The sequence below is a fragment of the Notamacropus eugenii genome, chromosome 4 (genome assembly GCF_028372415.1).
Source record: "Notamacropus eugenii isolate mMacEug1 chromosome 4, mMacEug1.pri_v2, whole genome shotgun sequence".
Taxonomy (NCBI): Eukaryota; Metazoa; Chordata; class Mammalia; order Diprotodontia; family Macropodidae; genus Notamacropus; species Notamacropus eugenii.
In genome coordinates, this window is record NC_092875.1 from 259,623,503 (window position 1) to 259,626,797 (window position 3,295).

The window sequence follows — 3,295 nt, forward strand, 5'->3', positions numbered from 1 at the left end:
ATTTGCCAAACTGAAATTCCTAAATCATGGCTCTGACCATGTCACCCAGTCTAGGATTAAGAAAAATCTCTAATGGCTCCTTAGAATTTAATACAAATTCCTGAGCTTGGCATTTCTAGCCCTCCACAATGTGACTCCCACTTACCTCTTTAACTTTATTTCATATTACAACTCATAGAAATATTTAAAGATGGAAAAGATCTTAGAGGTCATCAGGTCTGACCTCCTAATTTCCAGATCAGGCAAGGTGATCTAACTAGTCTAAGGTCGCCCAGGTGATGAGTGTAAGAACCAGTATTAGAATCTATGTCTTATGACTCCAAAGCCCATGCCCTTGTCACTGTACCATGCTGATTTCTTTAGTGTACTCCCTATTTTAGTCAAACTGGCTTGTAGGCATTCCTCATAAGCACTTCTTCATCTCCTACTTCTGGTAGTGTGAGGTATAGGTGCTGGGAAACCCCTTCTCCCTCAAACTTTCCTTGAACTTGTTCACATGGCCAAGTCTCTGACACAGATCCGTCCCAGTAATCCTTTCAACTGGCCTTCCATTGTGACCTTCACCCAAATCTCCAATCCTCTGTTACCTCTTACCTAACCCAGTCCTTCATTGTCTGGATGCCTTCCCTTCCTTAATTCATCTAGACCCCTTCTCTGTTATCACAGTCTTCTGTATAAAACATATATCTTACCTCCATTAAAATGCTCAGGTTCCTTAAGAGTCTAGCCAAAGCTCAGATACAGTCTGGTCTGCTTGCCAATACAAGTATCACAATGGTAGGAATTCTTAAAATCTTGTCCACTTTGACTGGTGTTCTAATAGACCTTGTCTTTGACTGAAGGAAGGCTTGGATTGAATTCATTTGAGGCAGGACCTGCCTCACTATTTCGGGGTCTCAGAACCCCTAGACCCCAAAACTTCATGCTTTTGCCTAAGTGGTCTCTCATTTTTAGAATGTACTCCCTGCTAATTTCTATCTCATTGAATTGTTTGCTTCCTTCAAAGTCCAACCCAGCCTTCCTCCCCATTGCCTCCAGCTATTAGCACTGCCTCCCAATTGATGTGATGTTGGCATTTATTTACTTATGTACATGTACTTTTTCTCATCATCACTCCAAGGATATAAGCTACTCAACAGAGGAGATCATTTTTGTCATTGTTTTCCCAGTGCCCAGCACAGTGTTTGGCATAGAGTACAGGAGGCACTTAATAAATGTTTGTTGAATTGAATCAGATTAGTATATGATTGCATTAAAGACAGATTCCCTTGTGTCTGGTGTTCACATAAATATACAACTTCCAAAGCAAGTTATAGGAAAATAAATGATTTGACATTAAAATACCCACTCAACTTTCTTTGTTTTCCCCTTGAATTTTACTTCCCACATCCTTAATAAAGCAATAGGAAAATGTGAAGGACAAAACGATATTGTAGAAAAAGCACTAGACTTGGTTGTAGCAGATCTGTGTACAAAGGCTGGCCTCCACTCTTACAGCCTCAGTTGCCTCATCTTTAAAAACATATCACTTTTATGACTTGTCTGATTGCAGAATTTTCTTGGGAAAAGTGCTTTATAAACCTTAATGTTCTGTTGGACCTACAAGTTATTATTCACCTAAATCCAAGAAACTGAAATAATCTGTAATGTTATGAGCATCAAATGAGATTGTGTAGTGAATGTTTTACAAATCTTAAATTGATAACACTAACATATAAATATGTCAGTTATTATTAGTGGAAGCTATTATTATTGTTACTAAAAAATTGTAGCTGGCATTATATAACATTTTAAGGTTTGCAAAGTGCTTTATAAATATTAGTTACTTTTAACCTCACAGAAATTGAGATTACATGACTTATTCAGGATCACACACATAAGAAGTATAGGAGGTTGGATTTGAACTCAAGTCTTCCTGACTCTAGGCCCAGGGTCTTGTCCTCTTTGCCATCTACTATTAATCAGCAAGAGAATACAGCTGGATGTCCTTTTATAATCTCCTCTGAGAGTTTTTCACTTGAATCCTGAAATGCAATATTATATTTGATAGGAATGAAAGGGGTACATTATGAAGCACAAGATTCCTGTAAAATTAAACAGAAATTTTTTGCTATTTTCTTTATTATTATTAAAATGTGGATCATGTCCTTCAGTCAATGAGCTCTCATTGAAGCTTCAATGGGAGGGAAAGATGAAATAACATAACTGATAGCTATAATTAATTTTATACTAAGCTTCTTTGATGAAATTAATATTGTCAGATGGAAATGTAATTTAAGCAAAATATGCTCATATGCTCATGTAAGCTGAGTTACACATTTAAACTTTAAGAAAAAATCACTCTTGCGTTTCACAGAACCACTTACAGAATGATTTAGCTTAATTGTTTATACAGCTTTCAAGACATTATAGCTCTTTCTATGGTGGGGTGAATGGGAGACACACAAAGGGTCACTTTCATAATATGGTTGTATTATTTAAAAAAAAAAGCAAACTTATCAAAGTAGAAGACCTCTAATCCCAAAGGAAAATCTCAGTTGCCATGTATGTTACTAATAAACTAAAAAGAGTTTTGCATCTGTGAAAAAAAGAAAAAACTTGCATATTGCAACCCAAATTTAATCTAAATTAAAATGTCTTATTGACTTGCTTAGTCAACTTCAAAATATATTGACCTGAAGGGTCAGTGAATGTTAAGTGAAAAGCACATGTCAATATTGATTGCATGCTTGAATTCTTTGTCTTTTTGTGACATTTCAAATTTTGCAACTATTTAGAAAAAGGGAGAAACTGAAAAAATGCCAGTCAGCTCACTGATTTCAGATATATTTTGCCACATGTTCAGAAATACCTATAAACACGGAAAGAGTGCCATTGATTAGTAGTATAAATAAAAATGAAATCTGAATGACAATTTCAACTTGCCTTTTTTTTAAACCAAACACCATGTTCCATAAAATGGAAATCATACATTTAAAGATCTAGTCACAAATCCTTTTGTGACTCCCTCTAAACACCCTTATAAATAAACACTTATTTATTAATAAATACTTGTTATCTTACAAGATTTTGAGCCAAGGGCTAGTTCAGGAGAGAACAGAAATTCCAATCAGCTTGATATCAAAGGGGTGATTAAGTCTGTATCTTCCACACTATGCTACAGGAAACCTTGGCCACCATCTGCCTCTTATTCTTTCCAGAACAAATTGAATTGTGCACCTTTAGTTTGTTCAAGTTGAGAATAAAGTTTTGTGTATGCTACTATAAATACTGTGACCAGATATACAAAGCATGG